A 12,377-nucleotide genomic window follows, 5' to 3' on the forward strand; every position below is an offset into this window, starting at 1 on the left:
AGGCGTTCTCTGGGAGGTGCCGGTTCCGCTCGTGCTGCCACTTATGCCGTTCCTCAGCTTTTTTCCTCACTGTACCTCCCACCAGCTTCGCCAAACATTGCAGTTATGAGGCTGAAAAATGGCCTTTTTCTGTGCACCAATATTTATCCATCAAACGTAGGCCGAAAATGCACCCGCCGCACTAAGGCTATGTCCGCATCACAAGCCCGGGTTCAGTCTCTCGGTCACTCTGTCTCTCGGCGGCTCTGGACTACCAAACAGAAGGTCAGAGGTTCTAGCCCCATCTCTGTCATTATGCCATCGTCAGGTCCATAAGCTCCAGGGGCGCTGCATCGCAACAGACCCTGTGCTCTGACCCCGGCTTCCTAACAAGCTGGCTTTACAAAGATAAAACACTCAGTACAGTATGTGCGCATGTGATGATAAAGGCTTTCCTCTTCTAATTTCTTACAACGTACCATTACACAATCCATCATCCGCAAGCAACAAACGAGTTCATTACTCGTTTACACTATTTTGCTCAGGTTGAGGTGGTTTTAGCTAGATGGTTTGCTGGAGACTAGCCAGCACTTATAGGACACACTTTAAAAGATTTCGAATAAAGAACAAGACAGTTTATTAAAGCAATTCGCAAAAGAGGCATTCTCGGAGCGAGCGAACACGTCTGCCTTGAGCTTCGCCGTAAGGATGTTTATTTGCAGGAAATAAATCAATAAGTGAACGTTTCTCTTGTAAACCCAACAGTAAGCATGTTTTTTGAAAGCATAGGCTTATGGGAGACAGTTTAGCCCAATGCACAACCCCCCCCCCCCAAAAAAAAAAAAAAAAAAAAAAAAAAAAAACCAAAACCAACCAAATCAGCGAAATGTTCTGTAACTGAACGATCATCAAATTGTTCTGTTCTTTTTTTCCCTTCCCGAGCAGCACGATGTCACTCTTCCACATTAGCCTGATGCTTCCTACCCCCTGGCCGCAGCTCTCAATAAAACTGCTTACCCCAACCACCAGTGTGATGTTTAATTGCACCCCCTGTGTCTCCCACAACAAAAGCTCCATCTTTGTTGTTTTCCTCCTCTTTCTTTTTTCTCCACTTGCACTTTTTTTCTTCAGCAACTGTTCATTCCATCCATTATGACAGCCTCCTCAGGAGGTTTCCCGCTTCTCCAGAGATGACTATTCTCAGTACGTTTAATAAGTTTTTTTTTAACGTTGTGTTACCATGTAACGGAATGGACATGTACAGCATTTTGGGGTGTGTATATTATATTATATATATATATATATATATATATATATATATATATATATATTATATTATATATATATATATATATATATATATATATATATATATATATATATATATATATATATATATATAAGAGAAATAAAGAAAGAGAAGTGTGTTTTTATTGCATGCTGTTACACAGAGCTGCAAATAAATGACTGAATGTGAGAAGAAATAATGGAGAGAGCATTATACAAACGACAGACTAGCAGAGCAGAAAGGAAGGAATGATTGACCATGAAATTGGATCTGAACAACTGACCATTAAAAAAAAGAGAACGACAGGAAAGGGTGCAGGGGGTGAAGGGATCTCAGAGGAAGCACGTAGTCCTAATTCTCTGCTCAACAGTGATGTGATGTGTGACAGAGGAGCTCCAGCAGTTACTTACAAACTTTCAGCTCCTTTGGTGATTTTCTTTCAGTTCCCCAGCGCTTCTGTGTTTTTGTATTTCAGGGAGTTTTTTTATGAGAAGGGAAGGGGAAAGATGAGAGGAAAAGGGAAGAGAATAGGAAGGTAGAAGAAGAAAGGGGAAAGGAAAGGGGAAAGGGAATGAGCAAGGTCAGAGGGATCAAAGGGAAGGGAAAGAGGGACGGGAAAGGGGAAGGGAAGGGAATGGGAAAGGAAAGTGGAAGGAGAGGAAAGGGAATGAGGAAGGAGAAATGGAAGGGGGAAGATCAGAGTCAGAGGGAGAGGGGAAACGTAATGGGAAAGGTAAGGGTTAGGAGAAAGGGAATGGGGGAGGAAGGGGAAGTGGAAAGAGGAAGGGAATGGGGAAGGAAGAGGAAGGAGAAAGGGAATGGGGAGGAAGGGGAAGAGGAAAGGGTCAGGAGCAGGAAAAAGGAAATGGAGAAAGGAGAAAGAAAATGTGAGAGAAAGGAAAAGTGTTTTGAATTGATTAGAAAATCTGCATGGTGAGCATGCACACTGCTCTCGGTCTCATCAGCAGCATGTGTAATTATTTGCGCTGGATATATATGTTGTAATTTATAACAGAATCCATAAAGGATCATGTCAGAAAAGGCTGTAGTACAAATCTGCATTCCTGTTCACCATGTCCAAATCCTCAAACAACATTAAACTTCACCAAATTACCTAACTAGCATGACTGGCCTTGACTCTACACTCCCAGACAGTGACAGATAAATACACTTCTTTCTTCTTCTCTATGGCCACCCAAGTCATACATTAACGTCTTTAAATTGATATGACATTTTTATTTAAGATGGCGCAGCAGGTAGAGTCGTTGCCTCACAGCCCTCATCCCTGGTGTCAGGTTCTTTCCATGCTTACACAGGTTACTTTCCTTCTACCTCCCAAAACATGGGGCGAACTGGTTGCCTCTAGGTGGGAATGTGAGCATGACAGACTGGCTGGATGTATTGCTGGATTGACTTCGGATATACTGTCCAGGATAAACGCTTTCATGAAGATGAAACCACAAGATTTCATCCAATCCTCGTCCTAGAACTTTTTATTCAGAACATTTTAGTATTTTTCCTGCTATAACCCAGTTCTGAGAGTCTCTCCGGATATGAGCATGTGCTGAACGCTGCAAATGTAAACGTTGAGCTTCCTGAAACCTGAACTCCGTGCTGTAGCTGAGGCTTAACACGCTGAAGGCAGTGTGTCCAGGTATGTTCCTGTCAAACACCAATCGATGAGCTGAAAGCAAAATCCAATAGCAAGTCATAAACCGAACACTTAAAGTTTTTCTCTTTTTTTTGGGTTGAGGGAAAAAAAATAGGAAACTTCTATTAGGTCTGAAAACCATGGAGTCATTGAGTGCCTTTACTGAAACAGCTTCTTCCCTCAGGCGATGTTCTGAGCACCTTCCTGCCTTCCACCTACACCCACCTGAACAGAACAAAACCCAATCAAACGCCACAGACTTTTATTCACACCTGCAATTTACAGCACAGCTTCACCCGTTTCCTGAGCTTCACTTCTTGAGCTTGTGTTTTCATCATTATGACAGATCAGACGCTCAGATTTTCCACATTATGCTAATGATCCAAATGATTTTTTACTCTGTTGGTGTTTTGATGATGATGATAATGGATAATTCTCGCCCACAAATCTCCAAGGTCCTAGCTTCAGATTCTGCTTTAGGGTGTTCATGCCCGGTGGATGGGGGTGGAGTCATGTTTGAAGAGACCACGCCCATTAAAATAGAAATCATCAGATTGGTCTGCAGTGATGATTCAGTCCAAGGGCACGAGTGGAGCCGAAGCATTGAAGCTACATGAATAAATGCCCCCTACAAGTGCATTAAGAGCTTCTCGTAATCATATCGTCCTGAGTATTGCGTTATGCCCCTAACGAGTGTCCTGTGAATAGTTTTTCTTTTTTATGTAAGCGTTCCACGCGAGCATAAAGCGCTGCTCGGAGAAAAAAAAGCTGTACACAAGCATATATAATAACCGTGATGTTTTTGCAGCACTTCTTTTCTGTAGAAAGCAAAAAGGTGATTTTTCGAGCCCTTTTCTCAGCTCATTGTGTGTGAAAGAGCACCAGTTGAAGCAAAAGCAAAACCCTGATCAGACAAAAGCAAGGCTGCAAAGAGCATCACATCAATATTGCGAAGGCGTGGAAGGCTGAATCGGTTAGCACTTATGAAAGAAAACCATGGCCTTCTCCAATTACTCTTTCCCTCAGTGCGACCGGAGTGCCACAGCAGCCTCGTGTTGCGATTGCCGTTTTCAATCCAACGTTATTGTCTCTGATTGAACGTCTCGTGGAACAGGAAGGTGATCAGTCTCCAGCAGCGCCGGGGAGACTTGATTATTGTAGAAGCACTGTGATCGTTGAGTAGGTGGCGTCGCTCTGATCAGTGAAGATTAACCAAAATGAAAACGTTCATCGGTGTAAAGTAGCGAGAAATGAGAGAAAATAAACATGACTCACACACTCGCAGAACGCACCATGATCCCTGGCTCATTCCTATTGTCAAAGAGGAATAATTACACAGGCTCTGTCTCAAATCGCAAATCCTGCCATATAATCTTTCACTAGAATCTCAACAATGGAAGGACCTGGGTTTTTTCTTTCCAGATCTCATCGGTCTGCGTTTCCTTACGCCTTCTAACCAAGACAACAACATAACCGGACATTTTGAATGCTCGACAATCATAGCCTAATTTCTGTCTGGGAATCCGTTTCCATAGTGACCGCTCATATAGTGTGAAACAGCAAGAGTCTGAGAGGAAATTGTATGGAATAAACATACAAAAGGGTAGTGCTTTAAAAAGGAAATTAAGCCAAAAAAAACCCCATATATACTTCTGGTTCTCTTGGCAGAACAGACAAATTCTTCTCTTTCTTGGGCTGAAACAACCACCACAACATGCTGTGCATCCGTAACTAGAGAGAATTTGGGATCTATAATCACGTCTTTACTTCTGTTTCCTTTCTCTCCGACAATACAGCTAGCACTACGAGCGAAAGAGAGAACACGTGTTGCTTGCCGGCGTGAACACAAGGTAACACGTTTAATTGACTCGTAGACTCTAAAAAGGTGACGCCTTGTTCCTGCGAAAATTGGAAAAGAAATACAGTAATACAGTATCAGAGGAGGCAACATCAATAACAAAAAACTCCTAGCAGGCAGAGAGGAAGGAATTAACAAATCATCGTAACACATCGTGACGATAACAAGACCAATACATCCGACATCAACAACTCAAACACTGCAGGTAAAATTAGCAAAGAAGCAAGGCAGACGCACAACTGGTTCAACTCTAATGGTTTTTACTAATCATTCATGTTAGCAAGAAGCATTTATATTCTGCACATGGGAGGAGAAAAAGAGATACATACAAATGAGATAAATCCAGGCAGCTGAAGCGATTCCTGGCACCAATCCCGTGACCCGACGTTACATCACTTCGCTACTCGCTCACCAAATATGCAAAAACAAACAACAACATCAACTCTGTAAACATATCTGTAGAGAAAGAGTACAGGAAGCTCGCTCTGCTAATCTGAGAACGCGGCATGAAGCCGAGCATGCAACGCTTTCAAAATGATGAGTGTTTTAGTTCATGTGTGGAACGAGTGACATTTAGAAGGTAGAAACTTGTGCATGTGAGTGTGAGTGGAAAAGGTCAAACACACATCACCAGACTAAATTAAACAAGACATACATGGAGAGATAAAACAAAGGGGAAAAAAAAAGTCTTTACTTACTTTGATTTTGTAAACTCCACATGTTTCTGGGGGGAAAAACCAGGAAGTCACCAGGAAATGCAAGTCAGAGATCATGCTACGATTCTGGTGAATGTGACCTCTGCTGGTGTGGAGGGGAAATGTCAACCACAATGACCACAACCACAACAATTAAAACTGCAAATACAAATAGAAGAACTACAATAACAATTACAAATGCAACAAAAACAACAAAAACATCAACTGCAAAAGCAACAGCTACTACGACAACAACTAGAACTGCAACAAAAACAACAACTACTGCAGCTGCAACAAAAACAACTACAACAACAACGTCTAGAACTGCAAATACAAATACAACAACTGCAACTGCAACAAAAACAACTACGAAACCAACTACTACAACTGCAACAAAAACAACCACTACTACTACGCAAATACAAATACAACTACAACTGTAACAAAACAACAACAACAAATAAAACAACATCTACAACCACAATAACAACAAATGCAACAAAACAAGTGCAAAAGCAACAACTACTAAAACTACAACTTCAACAACATCAACAACTACTACAATTACAGCAACAACTAAAACAACAATGACAACAACCACAACCATAAATACAAATATAATTACAACAACAACTAAAACAACAACAATTACAAATGCAACAAAACAAGTGCAAAAGCAACAACTACTAAAATTACAACTTCAACATCAACAACTACGACAATTACAGCAACAACTAAAACAACGACGACAACAACTACAACCACAAATAAAAAATAAAACTACAACAGCTAAAACAATAACAACAACTACAACCACAAATAAAAAATAAAACTACAACAACTAAAACAATAACAACAACAACTACAACCACAAATACAAATATAACTACTACAACAACTACAACTAAAACAACAACTACAAATGCAACAAAACTGCAAAAGCAACAACTACTAAAACTACAACTTCAACATCAATAACTACTACAATTACAACAACTAAAACAACAACGACAACAACTACAAATACAAATATAACTACAACAACAACTAAAACAACAACGACAACAACTACAAATACAAATATAACTACAACAACAACTAAAACAACAACGACAACAACTACAAATACAAATATAACTACAACAACAACTAAAACAACAACGACAACAACTACAAATACAAATATAACTACAACAACAACTAAAACAACAACGACAACAACTACAAATACAAATATAACTACAACAACAACTAAAACAACAACGACAACAACTACAAATACAAATATAACTACAACAACAACGACAACAACTACAAATACAAATATAACTACAACAACAACTAAAACAACAACGACAACAACTACAAATACAAATATAACTACAACAACAACTAAAACAACAACGACAACAACTACAAATACAAATATAACTACAACAACAACTAAAACAACAACGACAACAACTACAAATACAAATATAACTACAACAACAACTAAAACAACAACGACAACAACTACAAATACAAATATAACTACAACAACAACTAAAACAACAACGACAACAACTACAAATACAAATATAACTACAACAACAACTAAAACAACAACGACAACAACTACAAATACAAATATAACTACAACAACAACTAAAACAACAACGACAACAACTACAAATACAAATATAACTACAACAACTAAAACAACAACGACAACAACTACAAATACAAATATAACTACAACAACAACTAAAACAACAACGACAACAACTACAAATACAAATATAACTACAACAACAACTAAAACAACAACGACAACAACTACAAATACAAATATAACTACAACAACAACTAAAACAACAACGACAACAACTACAAATACAAATATAACTACAACAACAACTAAAACAACAACGACAACAACTACAAATACAAATATAACTACAACAACAACATCAACAACTATGACAATTACAGCAACAACTAAAACAATGACAACAACTACAAATACAAATATAACCAGAACAACAACTAAAACAACAATGACAACAACTACAACCACAAATACAAATATAACTACAACAACAACAACTAAAACTGCACCAAAACAACAACAACAACAGCTACAGCCATAAAAACAAATATAACAACAACAACTAAAACAACAACTACAACCACAAAAACAAATATAACCACTACAACAACTAAAACTGCAACAAAAACAACAACAACAACTACACATCCTCTCTTGTGCCTTTATCCACTTGTCTCTTGATACACAAATATGAAATGTCTTCACATAAAATGTTGTGCCTTTAATGATTTTTTTTTATCTTCCAGGTAAATCTTGTTTGTTTTTGACTGATATATTTAGCTGAATAATTAGATTTTTTTCTTTATTATATTGCGTCTTCCATATCACTGTAAAACCATAAATATTGGCACCCCTGCATTATACAGCTCAGATTGAAAAAAAAACAAAACAAAAAAACAACAAAACACCAACAACAAAAGTCAGATCCTGTTCAAACATATATGGAAATTCTTGTAAAACATTCTCTCTCTCTCTCTCTCTCTCTCTCTCTCTCTCTCTCTGTTTCTTGTGTTCAAAATAAAAATAATTAAACAAAAAACTGTTTCTTTCAAAGAACACGCCCTAAATGTGTAAAATTTATTAAAAAAAAAAAAAGTTTAAAATGCAAACCTCACAGTGTAAATTGTGTGTGTGTGTGTGTGTGTTTTGCATGTGCTAGAACTTTAACTTGAACAGGTTACTGTGTACTCTGTAATGTCTCTCTGATGAAGTTTTGCAGTAACTCCACCTCACTGTCACTTCTCATGTCTTCCCCAAGGTTATTTTTGGATTTTATACGTTTCATCCTGTCTAATGCCCACAGCGCAGCTCTCGACATTATTCTCTTGGAGACGTTTCGCGTAACCTTGTGAGGGAACGAGCCTGAAGAACCGGAAATCATTCGGATTGCTAAATTGTGGCTAATTGAATGGATCTGAAGTTGTCGTGTGGATTTTGGTAAAGTAAATGAGCAGCTTTAAGTGGGTGGGCTGGGAGCAGGAAGAGCCAGAGAGCTTTCCCGAAAGCTCTGGCACTCCTGCGGTCTCAGTCGCGTCACTGTGATTTATGTAATCCCGTCTTAATGGGCTGTGCAGCACGCACACACACACACACACACACACTGGCTTTTAGCTGCCAACATCAACAATAAGAGGCGAGAGATTTTTAACAATCGCTCCTTCAAGACCTGCGGCATTTAGCTGAGTCTTCAGAAATCCTTTCTTTTGTTTAAGAAATATCGACTGCTTTTATCAAATATTCAAGAGAAGGCCTCGGATTCAGGAAGTAAAAAAACAGCCTTAAATATATTCAGTCTTTCTTATTTTCTTCCCCTCAAAGGTGATGGTCGAAGTCTGTGTGAGATCATTGATCAGGTGTGTGAGGGAGAATGTGTACGAGCAGGTCGTCTGTAGGTTCTGCAGTGTCTTTGCTACCAGACAAAATGCAGGTGTGTGTGTGTGTGTGTGTGTGTGTGTGTGTGAGTCCCTGTCACTGCTGATGGATGGCTCTCAGGTATTTCTGGATCAGAGATGATTCAAAGATTGAGTTCAGGTGCAAGGCAATAGAGTGTTAAATGAGTTAGTGAGATGTTTCATAGACGCCATTGAGCAAGAGATGGCCACATTCTTGCCTTTGAAAATGAAAAAAAAAGAGAAAAGGACACGTGTGTGTGTGTGTGAGAGAGAGAGAGAGAGAGAGAGAGAGCAGTGTGCACAGTGGAGAAGTTTGCATGTGTCTATCATGTGACTGAAGTCTAATTATGGACTTTACTCTCGTCCTCCTTTAATGATGATGGCGTTTAAACGACACCATTGATTTAACACAGCCGTCACTTTCAAACCTGCAGCCTGCCTGGTCAGTCTGGTCAATCACGAGGGCGCAAATACAGACGGCTGACCGGGAGACTCTTCTCTTTAAAGATGTGTGATTTCTTTTTATTTGCCCTCGAGGAATCTAGAGGAAGGAGAATCTTCTGGAAAATAATTGGCGAGGGAGTAAGGTGATGAAGCTGATGATGTGATGGCTGCAGAGGGGTTGTTATTTTATTTCTTTTACATCAAAGAGATATGATGATTTATTTATTCATTTATGAAGGAAGCTTGTGTGTGTACTTTTTATCTGTTTATAGTTACAATGAATGATGTGAAATATTCATCCAATTGTTTCTGTTCTTGCTTATGTTATAGCAGCTAGAGTCTCACACTCTGTGTTCAACTCTGTCTGTCTCTCTCTCTCTCTCTATCTCTGTCTGTCTCTCTGTCTGTCTATCTTTCTCTATCTCTGTCTGTCTCTCTGTCTCTCTCTCTCTATCTCTGTCTGTCTCTCTGTCTGTCTATCTCTCTCTATCTCTGTCTGTCTCTCTGTCTCTCTCTCTCTCTATCTCTGTCTGTCTCTCTGTCTGTCTATCTCTCTCTATCTCTGTCTGTCTCTCTGTCTCTCTCTCTCTCTATCTCTGTCTGTCTCTCTGTCTGTCTATCTCTCTCTATCTCTGTCTGTCTCTCTCTCTCTCTCTCTCTCTCTCTCTCTCTCTCTGACACTGGAGACTCCTTCCAAATATGTTAAATAAACACACCAATCATTTTTGGCACACAGTCTGTTACTATAGCAAACATAACATATTAGAAGGAGCACATTAATATTGATTTTAATTTGAATATAAAAGCCGGGGTTTGAGTCAAAGCTGCTGACGAAAACAAATCAACCAATCAGAATCCAGGATACTTCAGAGCTACGCCCCGAAGCTGCGAGAGAGCAGAGAAACGAATAAGGTTAAAGGAGATGTGTATAATAACGAGCAAGCGTCAGGCTCCGTAGGCCTCGGGGCTGGAATTGCATCATCGACCTACACATTTTCATCATACTGTTTATTCCACACTTCTTTCTATTTTTTATTTTTTTATTTTTTTTAGAGGAGGAGAGGAGGGGGCTGTATGTGTTTATCATGGAGACAGGAAGTGCAGCCATGTGTGCAGGAAACAGAGGTTTTAATTGGAGCACAGGCTACAAGGCATGCAGGCTGTAATCTCTGAGCGAGCCGGAGTGTGTGCGTGGGTGATGGAAAGACACACACACACACACACACAGGGAAAGAGAGTGAGAGAGTGAAAGGTTGCCACAGCAACCACTGGATCAACAGCATGCATAGCCCAAGGGCAAGTTTTCGTCTTAGAGCAAAAAAACATGAACAAAACTCCCAATCTCCTCGAAACAACACGTGAGCCACTGACACCAAGTCAATCAAAAAACCCAAGACCTTCAGAGAGGAGGAGAAGCGAAAGACAAACAGAAGAAGACATCGTTCAAGCAAATGAGCACTCCCATTAGCACAAAGCACGCAGCGAGAGCATGAAAAGCGCTGGATCAGTGAGAAGACTTCAAATCAGCTCGCATTCCAGTACAACTTTCTCAAATAAAAGTTGATGTTTTTCTCGACTGCAGACGAATACGATATTTAGCTTCTGTTGGCATTTCACGTGTAGTGTTGATTAGCGCCATGCCTTCTGGGCTGATGAGCTTCATCATCTCTGTGTGAAAGGCAAGTGATTGGCCCACAGATTTATTTATTTTTTTTCCCTCCATAAATCATATCTTCTGCTGTTGTTTTTCCTTTTCCGCTGAAGTTCTTAGCCAGCTCACTGCCTCAGTCCTGGACACCACTGAACAAACCCTGACTCTGGGTTCCTGGATTTTTGTGGGGTTCTAACACCAAAGTGGACAAATCTTTAAATTCATTATCTTGCCCAGCAGACGAGTGAAAGCTCCAGTGCGCTTCCCAGGCTCACATTTCGCTTTCTGAGAAATCGAATTGACATGCTAAAATGTAATGTAATATCATATGGCGAGCATTTGCTAGTTAAGTGGATTAACGCAGACTAAGTGAAAGGATTATATAGCGTATATGAATTCCTGGAAATAGGAAGACTGTGTAGTCCTTATCCTCTTTCTCACAAACTTTCTCAAGTTGCAGTTTGTTTGCGTCTCAGACGAAGGAAGTTTGGGGTTATGAGCGCTGGGCTTTTCTCTTCACGCTGCAGGGAAACGATTAGCCGAGATGTTACTTCAGGGGGGACGAATCAGACAGAAAACTAATCATTTTTCCATCAATTGCAGAGAAAATAAAATATCTCACGGTCTACAGCCAAGTCCAAAAATCGGTGACTTCGCTCATTTCAATTTGGAGCTAAACTGAAATATTTGAGCTTTTTTCTGCACTATTTTTGGATGATGATCATGTCTAAAATGTCTAATCTCTCCTGCTGAAGTGTGAGATCAGGGCGACAGCGCCATCTGATCTGATGTAAACATGTAGAGGACAAATGTATGGAGTAAATATTGCAAAGGTTCTGCCCTTTTCTTTTTTTTGTTGTATTACATTTGAAAAGAAAACAAAATAGACACATTTTGACTTCTGGACCTGACTATGTCCAAAAATCTGTTCAGATTGTGATATAAGATACTGTTGGTGTCACACTTTATCAAACACCAATTCTAATTTTGCTAAATTTTACAACCTAGAACATGGATTTCATCTTAGTAAAGAACCATAAAAATAACCTTCTTGTCGTCTCCTTCCAGAAAAGGGTACTCGCTTCTGACTTCGGTGCCACCAAAACATCCGCAGCTTCAACGTGCTTCAAGTCCAGAACTTACGTCTTTCTTTCTAGTAACCGTACCCTTCATGTGTATGCAGTTGAAGTCTCTGTTTTTATCATTTGATCAGTCTAATCTGATCATTTACCCTCAACACACCATCAGTGCCAAGAATGTGAAATTGAACCCCAGAGGGAAGTCTTTGCGTTGGATTCATTAATCTTCTGCACTGAGATGAATGTGTA

Source organism: Hemibagrus wyckioides, linkage group LG16, assembly GCF_019097595.1.
Source record: "Hemibagrus wyckioides isolate EC202008001 linkage group LG16, SWU_Hwy_1.0, whole genome shotgun sequence".
Taxonomy (NCBI): Eukaryota; Metazoa; Chordata; class Actinopteri; order Siluriformes; family Bagridae; genus Hemibagrus; species Hemibagrus wyckioides.